Source organism: Podarcis pityusensis (assembly GCF_964106645.2).
Source record: "Podarcis pityusensis genome assembly, chromosome: 1".
Classification (NCBI taxonomy): domain Eukaryota; kingdom Metazoa; phylum Chordata; class Lepidosauria; order Squamata; family Lacertidae; genus Podarcis; species Podarcis pityusensis.
The window spans coordinates 124,463,567-124,473,014 of NC_138028.1; the positions used below are offsets into that span (position 1 = coordinate 124,463,567).

At 41.0% G+C, this 9,448-nt stretch overlaps 1 long non-coding RNA gene across 2 annotated transcripts; it reads right to left on the minus strand.

The window, feature by feature from the left end:
* Positions 1–257: 257 nt before the first annotated feature.
* LOC308458538 lies at positions 258–8,355 on the minus strand. 2 transcript variants are annotated; one of them, XR_013977534.1, is made up of 5 exons: positions 6,070–8,355; positions 5,537–5,711; positions 1,841–1,936; positions 1,527–1,739; positions 258–402 (listed from the first exon to the last, which is right to left on the minus strand). It is a non-coding gene; the product is annotated as an uncharacterized lncRNA (long non-coding RNA). The 2 variants fall into 2 exon arrangements; XR_013977535.1 differs by lacking the exons at positions 258–402; positions 1,527–1,739; positions 1,841–1,936 and adding an exon at positions 1,944–4,641.
* Between the last annotated feature and the right edge of the window lie 1,093 nt (positions 8,356–9,448).

The window sequence follows — 9,448 nt, forward strand, 5'->3', positions numbered from 1 at the left end:
TAGTGCAGGCAAGTCCAACGCATAAGAGGTTGTGATCTACTCCCAGTATAAAATAACTGGCAGTGATCTACACATTGTCATTGGAGGGAGGAGGCGCATATGGGAAGAGGAAGAGGAAGGCATGCTTGGCAAACCCTCACTATGACCAACTCCCTCCTGGAAACCTATGTCCCCACTGCGGAAGGACGTGTGGATCCAGAACTGGCCTCCACAGTCACTTAAAACCGTGCTTATAGAAGACAATCTTACTCGGCTATGAGTGATCGCCAAAGAAGAACAGACAATGTCATTTTCATAATTTAGTTCATGGAGAAGGCAGCAACACTGTCTGTATCTAGTCGAGGATGCTGGTGAATAAGAGGTCAGCCGCCAGCTGCACTGTTAACTCTGGAAACTGGCACTCTAAATAGCAAAGCACAAAGATCATCAATTCAACACAGTGTTATAATACTGAGCTCAGCATTTTGCTTCATCAACAGCTCCCCTCCCCGGCACAGCACCTTTTTTTCTCTTCTGGTTTATGACTGAATTCTAGTACATGAACAACCCATTAAGCTCCAACACCTGCAGTGCCTTTATCTGAAGAACACTTCATCATGTAATACGCCACATGTATAATAGCATTGTGGTGGCGCTAAAGGAAAGAATAGTGCCGGTGAATTTATTTAAGGTCGGGAAAGCAAAGTGGCTGGGCTGTGTGATTTCCGCACCCTTGACTACAACCTTAGAAATCAATCAGCATTTCTACTCTTTATGCAAATTTTTATTAATCACGAGTAGGACGAGGGACCACCCTTACACTGTGTGCAACTTGCAATACAGTGTTGTCTTGCTGTAGGAAGACGGCGTAATATCATAGCTAAGAGCAATGAGCAAAGAAACCTCCCGTTCAAGTTTCTCCTCTGGAATGGAGTTGTTTGGTGGTTATAGGAAAGCCTCTCACTTCATCCCCCTCCCATTTACCTGCCTTACAGGGTTGTTGTTACTGACAGGGCCGTCTTACCCATAGGTGCTAGGGGTGCAGGGCACCTGGGCACTGGGCTCACAGGGGCGCCAGGTCGAGAGTCCGGGGTTGAGATTTGGAGTCCAGGGATTGGGAATAGCCGACAGCTGCTGCCTAGTGGAGAAGAGCCCATCGGAGTACCAAAGCTCTTCTGCTGTGGGCAAGCTCCGCCCTCCTGCGCACCTGGGATTGGCGGGCCATCGAGAGGCCCGCCCAGCACATGCTGCTCACATGAGCCTTGGGCTCAACTGCTGTTGTGCTGGGCTATGCTTGCCCACCCCACCCCCAGGCGCTCGGCTCCGGCCTTGCTCTGCTGCCACCGCTGCCGCCTCGGGCTCCTGTGTTGTAGCTGAGGTGGCCAACAACTTTGCCCCCCCTAAAAAAGGGTCAACAACTCTGGGAAACTGGGGGGGGGGTGCCAGACGGATCTTTGCACCCCAGCACTGCATATGCTTAAGACGGCCCTGGTTACTGAGATCATTGTTCATCATTGTTCTGGGCCTGGAACATCAAAAATTGTTACCTCAATAATGGTTTTCATGAATGCCCTCATGAATTCTGCACGAATGTTCCATAGATGAAGTGGAAGCAATGTCTAAATACCATTTATTCTTGATGCACAGTGCAATTCCAGAAAAATGATCCAAAGGTACAGGACAAGGTCATCTTGCTGAACCTAAGCAGATCTGGGTGTGGTCACTGCTTGGAGAACACCAGAGAATCATCTGTATTCTGTCTTAAAATAAGAACAGAAGACTGTAAATACATCCGTATCAGTATTGATAAGACACTTCATGAACATTTCCACTGATGTTCCTATGTTATAGGCAAAGTTACCATGTTCATATTGGGGTTGGATGGGCCAGCATATTTCCTTTCTATATCAGTTTTGCATGTCTTCAAAAGTCTGTCCTAACAGATTTCTGCATTGATCTGCAAGAAAATTCATACACAATTACATTTTTTCTCAGAACGTTTTCTAATTTTTTTATCCTAGAAAACTCACTGCTGGAAATGTCAGGAAAAAGAGGGCACTTTTTATCATATGTGGTGGAATTGTAAAAAAGATAAGTATGGGAAATGATATATAATGAATTTTAAAAAAATGTTTAAAATAACTTTTGTCAAAAGACCAGAAGCCTTTCTCTTAGGAATTTTAGGTGCAGATATACCGAAGAATTTGAGAAGACTGTTCATGTACGTGACTACAGCTGCAAGGATGCTGCTTGCCCAGTGATGGAAAAAGGAGAATACGCCGACAAATGCAGATTGGCAAATGAAACTACTTGATTATGCAGAGATGGCTAGACTGACTGGGAAAATCAGAAATCAGGAGGATCAAACCTTCAGTAGAGAATGGGACAAATATAGATTGTATTTAAAAGAACACTGTAAACACTTGAACTCTCTGGCAGGCTTTGAATAACTCTTGCAATGTTACAAAGACTTTGGACATATTGGAGGACTGTAATTTGGATGAACTGTAATATGTAGTTGACTAAGATATTTAAAGGACCTGAGGAGGGAAGTCCTAAGATTCGGAAGAATCTTGTTTTAGGTTTAATATTAAAAAAATATATTGTTAATTGTGTGATTTATTTTGTAAAACCAATAAAAAATATTTCAAAAATAAAAAAAAAATAGAAAACTCACTTTAAGCACAGGTCTGCATGACCTACCAAACAAAATACAACATATAGGCCATACTCTTGACCCCACCCTAGATTTTGCAGTCCTAGACTGGTGTGGGGAGGGCAGCAGGTTTATTAAACCAATGGTGGGCCCCCTGTCATAGTTGGTAGGCTGTGATGGCTCAGTAGAAGGAAAGTTGTACAGTTGTACATAATAATTCAATGCTGAACAGATGCAAAGCACAGAAATGAAGCCAAAACTACTTAACTGAAGTAGCTCCAGGTTACATAAGCAAGTAAGGTCCAAAATGTTGCATATCTTCCTCTAGATAAGTACATCTTGTAGTCAGAGCCACCGGTGCAAACCTGGTTATCTCCCATGTTGAATCAATGAAAACTACAGATTTTCCACTGAGCAAGTATACAATTTTCCATGTGTTCTGTTTAATTAAGCAGAAACGTACTGGAACCATGCGACTCCTGCCCCTTGAGGTTCCTATCCAATTTCCCATACAAACCTGACGAGATTAGAACTGGGTATCAAATAGGTTTATTTAAACACACACACACACACACACACACACACAAACCCTGGCTTCATTCTTTCCAAATTTCCTTTGAGTAGCCTCCAGAGAGATGTAGATAGTCTAAATGCTGCATATTAAACTTTAATTACTTATTTCTCTGTTAGGCAAGTGTGATAACTAACATTCAGGAAGAGATCTATGCATCGCAGCGTTTGCAAGCATTTTGCAGCAGCGATGAAATGAAAAATGACTCGGCAACCTATCACCAATCTCTGTCGGCACCTCCTGCCCCTCCGGCTGAACAGTGGGATGCCAGCTGGTCTTCTATTAACAGTAAATGGAAGATTCTTATTTATTTATAAGCGTCATTAATCTGATAGCTCTGAACGCAATTTGTTTTCCAAAGGAGAGAGCATGGAAGGTTTGCTTGGCACCATCAGGGCAAATAAAATGGATGGTTTATTCGAAACCCCACAATATTTAATCCCTGGTAAATTACATTGCGGCAAGAGTTTTAAATTTTTGCCATTGCAGCCGTCTTATAAACACAGAAACCAGTGCATAAAAGGAAGTGTATACATTGTGTATCCACATGTAGCGAGGTGTGTTGTTTGGGAGCAACAACGATGCGGAGACTGGTGTGGATTAGAAGTGGCCACAATTCGTATTGGTTACATGCTTCCTTACCAGAGTTTGGTAGGAATCCAAGCACCAATTTTCCACCTGCTGGAAACTTTCATCCACCCTGCACATGTGCTGGGAACTTGCCTGACCCCACAAGGAATGTGAGTGTTTTGGAAGCTAACACTAGCCCCTAAGCCCGAGGCAATAGTGTGATAGCCCAACACAGGTGGAGAATACTTCAAGGCGATATTGATCAATGATCCACAGATAACAAGAATACACCCAAAAACACATTGAAAAACCAGTCTCAAACAAGATAGTCCTGTAGAGAAGATGCTACACAAACTCTTGTCATCTTTTATGACTGTAATATGGAAGCCTTGATAAAGATTGCCAATGATTCCAATGGGAAAGGTGACTTAAGTAAGAAGTTAGAATTTTCTTTGGTAAAGAAATTTTAAACATTTGAAATATATTTTATGCTGTATTCTGGCACAAAGTCCTGCACAGATTTGACTGTGTCCACAAAAAAATTCAAAAACCAGGCCCCTTTATATTGTGTCAGGGGAGAGAGATGCTGTTTCTCTCGTTGTTTCTTCTTCTTCCTCCTCCTCCTCCTCTTCTTCTTCGTCTTCTTCTTCCCCCACTACCAAGAAGGCCCTCTCCCTGGTTCTCTGTAGCTTCGCTTCTCACAGTGAGGGAACTGCCAGAAGGCCCTCGGAGCTGGACCTCAGTGTCCAGGTTGATATACAGAACAACTTTGAATAATTTGAAGAGGAGGCAAAGGAACTGAGTAATCAAATGGAATCTGTATCTTCAGAGACACAGATCTGTTTTCTCAGATGGAAAAAAGTAACTGCAAAAGAGGAAGAGACAAATTTAGGGTGGAAGCATACTACTGTGTCTTAGATAATCTCCAGTGCTTACATAGAAGCTGTGAATATATTTGGATTCCTGGCAAAACTGAACAGTTCTTCCCAAAATAATGGTGCACTGGAAAAGGATGCAGAAGCCTTTGTGAGAGCTTACCCAAATGTTCTGCAAATTTTTCCATCCTCTAAACTAAAATGTTTTATTCATTTCTTAGATACTGCAGGGGTGTGTGATGGATCTGAGACTACTGCACATAGTCATTTGAAGATAATTTACAGTAAGGATCTGGTTGAAGCTTCCCCAGATGCTATCATAGCTCTCAGCCTTTATCTAATTCTGCCAATTTTGAATGCTGAAGGAGAAACATCATTCTCCAAATTAGTCTTTATTAAAAAAAATAAGTTACATTCCACAAAGCTACAGTCAAGACAGTCATCATTATCTGTTCTATCTATAGATTGGGATCTTCTGAGAGAAATATTTTTTGGTAATCTCATCACTGAATTTGTTGACAAGAAAACTAGGCGGGGAGAAGATGAGATGACTTTTTAAATATTATGAATGCAGCCTGTCATTTTGTGTAAATATTTTCTTTAACTTTAGTCATAAAATGTTAATATTCTGATGTCAAATATAGCTGGGGTTTTTTCCAAGTATTATATATATTTTTCCAGCTGAGGGGGAAATGAAACTGACACAAAGTGCTGTGGGATTGTGCTGTGGGATTTCAGGGAGGGGCCCTCAAATAAGCATTTTGCCCTGGGCCTCTCAGTGTCTTAACAAGACTCCAGTGCCCTATAATGCTCTGTTGGCAAAAGACTTCACTTTAGTCCATTGCAATAGAGTCACCAAACAGTGTCTAAGCTCTTAGCACCAACCTTAACAACTTGGCTCCACTCATCTCCACTTAAATTCAGCCAATTGCACCACCCCTATGAATGCTCTGTACACCAAAGAGCCAGTTATCAAAGATCCTCTCCACCTCCATCATCTTCTCTCCCTTGTTTTCTCTTCTTTTTCTTGAACTTTGACATTCCTTCCTTTGAATCTGGCCTTGGTAATGAGAAGACACCCACATATCAATAATGTTTCCATTATTATTATTATTATACATAGGAGGTGCGTGCCTAATGCTTCCTCACTCATTATAATTATAATGTTTACTTATTGTATTGAAAATCAGTCTGATTCAAACTTTTTTATATATAAAAAAACTCATCCATGCAATATGTTTTGAGGACCAGGCAGTCTCTGCTGATACATCCCATGGACTGGGATTGTCCAGGAATATAAATGTCGCTTCCTTCAAGCAGTTCCTATTATTATGGTGACTGATAAACGTATTGCCACAGTTGTGGAAATCACTGCAATGACCCTTGTAACCTGGTGTAATTCATGAACAAATACATGCCTCAGAAGAGTCAAGATGGAGCAGGTATTTTGAATGTCTGTGTGGCATTCGTATGGAGCCCCCAGTCGTCTCGTGGACTATTGACCCGTACACCACTAATCCGCTGCCACCAACCAGGTCCTCCCCGGTAAATCACTTAGTCTCAGTCAGGTTCTTAAGTTAACAAAGAAGAGTGTAGTTTATTGCAGACACAAATAAACTTTAACTGCATTCAAAATGTTGTTACTCTTTACCTTCTTAGTCTTATTTTTATCCTGTCTCTAACTCTTCTACCTCCCCTCACACAAAAACCAACTGCACTAACTGTCTCTCTAATTCCAACTGTCTGCCAACTGCTTTCCCAACTGCCTTTTCCCAACCAACCAACTAACTAAACCCAACCAGCCCAATCCTCGGGCTAAGCCCTTTTATAAACAGGTAGGCTCCGCCTCTGACTTTTCTATTGGTCTACCTATTAACTCTCCCCCTGTACAGACATTTTAAAAAGAACAGGCAAACACCACAGTCTGAAGCAGCCCTTAGTGCTGGAAATAGTACTTGGTACATATTTATAAGCTATTCCTACTTCACAAGCCCCAAAGTTGAATGGGAAACCGTGGGTCAATTGAAGTCCTGATAATATGACAAATCTGCCAAATGAGACATGGGACGTTGACATCAAAGAGGTAGATCTCATTTATGGTATGTGAGAAATTGTAATGGACGGCTGATGCTTTTCTGTGACTTCTGTCAAGGCATACATGATGTAACAGGGCTGTGATTGAGCCATGACAAGGGAAGAATTAGTAATCCCAAGGCTTCTGAATATCTAACAGCTAAATGTTTTGCTCTATGGATGCATGTGGCTGGAAGAGATCATAAAATCATAGAACTGAAGAGTTGGAAGGGACACCAAGTGTCATCTCATTCAAGTTGCTGCAATGCAGGAATCTAAATATATTTTTATTAAACCATTTCAACAAAACAAATTATCAATCCAAATAATCAATTACACACACACCCTTTTTATTCCCCATCCCTCCCTCACCTCCCCACCAAAGACTTCCCTCAGCTCCCCTCTCTGATTTGTTTACACATATTATTCTCTTCATGTTAAAAATTGTACATATCATTACTTTATCTGTCATATATTCTATTAATAAGTTTGTGGGTGTTTATTCAAAACCTGCCAAGGAGTCCAAGTCATTTTGTTGTTGTTTTGAATAGTTTGTAAAAAGTTCCCAATCTTCCTTGAAGTCACGATTGTCCTTCTCACATAGTTTATGTGTCAACTTTGCCAACTCTGCATAACTCATCAGTTTTTCTTGCCATTGTTCTTTCATTGGGATTTCCTCCTTCTTCCATCCTTGTGTTAACAAGACTCTTGTTGCTGTTGTGGCATACATAAATAAATTCTTTGTTTTTCTTGTCAGGTCTCATCCTGAAATTCCTAAAAAAAATTCTTCTGGTTTCTTTACAAATGTCATTTAAAACATTTTTTTCAATTCATTATATATCATTTCCCAATTTTTTTTAACTTCTCTACATTCCCACCACATATGATACATAGTACCTTCTTTTTCTTTACATTTCCAACATCTATTTGACCGGGTTTTGTACATTTTTGCTATTTGTACTGGTGTGATTTACCATCTACACATCATTTTCATATAATTTTCTTTCAAAAGAGAACAATCTGTAAATTTCACATCCACTTTCCACAGCTTTTCCCAATATTCAAATTGTATATTGTGCCCTATATCTTGTGTCCATTTGATGATAACTGATTTGACCAGCAATGCAGGAATCTAAACAAGGGGACGGCAAAGTTTTTGTGGCTTGGGCAGGTTCACAGTCCCGCAGACGCCAAGGTGAGCCGGAGTGTGTGCACGCACACACGCACACACACACACACACATGCACAAACGCTATTTCCAGCACTCCTTCTGGCACGGAGGAGGCGTGCACAGCTTGGGAAGCCGGCCAGCATCGCGGAAGGTGGTCGCCGCTCTGCTCCACACTAGTTTAGCGCGGCACACAGGAACTGACTGAGCAGGCAGCGGGGGTCCATGGACCGGTTAAACAACCCCCATGGGCCAATTGTGGCCCATGAGCCTTAGGTTGCCGACCCCTGATCTAAACTAAAGCATCTATGACAGATGGCCATGGATGTTTTCTTAAACGAGCATTGGTGGACCATGATGGCAACTGATAGTTGCTAGACATCTACTGATGCAGATGAGGGGTGAAACCACTCTTCTGCATTTCTCTGTGTGACATAGAGAAAAGCAGGTTGGTCGGTTGGTTGGTTGGTTGGTTGATTGGTTAGGAAGGAAGGAAGGAAGGAAGGAAGGAAGGAAGGATTCCCTGGAGGCCAAGATCCAACTTTGGGACAAGTATTCTTGGCGAGAGAATCCCAGCAGTACAGTAATTTAAAGTCACAAAATATACAGCAAAGTAAATTGTGGAAGTATAGGATGTTAGACCTTTGAAATATGCCCTTCAAAGTTCCCTCCAAAGTTTCCCACTTCCTCCAGAGTAGAAAAAAAATGGCTTACTTACAAACTCTTCAAAGGTCTGGTTCATGCGCTTCAGAAAAGTTGCACAGGAAGTAATACTTAGGCTAGTTACAAAGTGGCAAAAGTTCAGCCATACAGTTGAGCTGGAACAACCAACTCAAATCTCTTCACATGCTAAGTTTTTCAGGTAGACTTGGGGGGCAATAGGATTGATCAATGAGTATGCAGTTTGCGCATCTGTGTGCACAAGGTGGCAGAATGTTAATCAATAACTTACCTAGAAATTTAGAGTTGTCTATATGATTAGGCACTCAATATATGATCTACGTAAGCGAAATGTCTACTAGTTACATCTGAGGCTTGGAATGTTTACAATATTTGAACTGTTCTTGCTTACTTAAAATCAATAAAAAATTCTATTGGGGGAATCAACAATTGCACCCATTTTCACATGAATGCTTGTAACATGTGTAGAGATAGCTTGCAGTGTAAAATGAAAAGCACACATCAAAGAAACAGCATTGGCACCAGTATTCTCATCTAATGAGAAAATAGATCCTGTGAATTGCTACTCCTGGAACTTCCTCTGAAATAAAGCAAACAAACACACAATGGAAAGTGACTCCAGTATACTATGTTCCATGCTTTTCACCACGGCAGTTCAGATTTGAAAGACCTGAGATATAATTTCACATGATGATTCCTGATTGATGTCATCTTTCAGAGAGAATAAATTGGAATAAGAAATGCAGATGACTTTTCTCATCTATGGAGACATATAAATATCTGAAGTTGCAATTCACATATTGGGTTTTTAAAAATTGAAAACGGAACTTCAATTTCACAGCAGAATAAAACCATTTATTGTACCACCCACATGT